Raw genomic sequence first — 319 nt, forward strand, 5'->3', positions numbered from 1 at the left:
CCATCTGTAATGAGATCTGACACTCTCTCCTGGAGTATCTGAAGACAGCTACAGTATGCTCACATATAATAAAAAAATAAATCTTTAAAGAAAAAAAAAAAAAAGAGAGCCGGGTGGTGGTGTCACACACCTTTAATCCCAGCACTCGGGAGGCAGAGACAGGTGGATTTCTGAGTTCGAGGCCAGCCTGGTCTACAGAGTGAGTTCCAGGTCAGTCAGGGCTATACAGAGAAACCCTGTCTCAAAAAACAAAACAAAACAACAACAAAAAAGAATCGCCTTGGTCATGGTGTCTGTTCATAGCAGTAAAACCATAACT

The sequence above is a fragment of the Mus pahari genome, chromosome 5 (assembly GCF_900095145.1).
Source record: "Mus pahari chromosome 5, PAHARI_EIJ_v1.1, whole genome shotgun sequence".
NCBI lineage: Eukaryota > Metazoa > Chordata > Mammalia > Rodentia > Muridae > Mus > Mus pahari.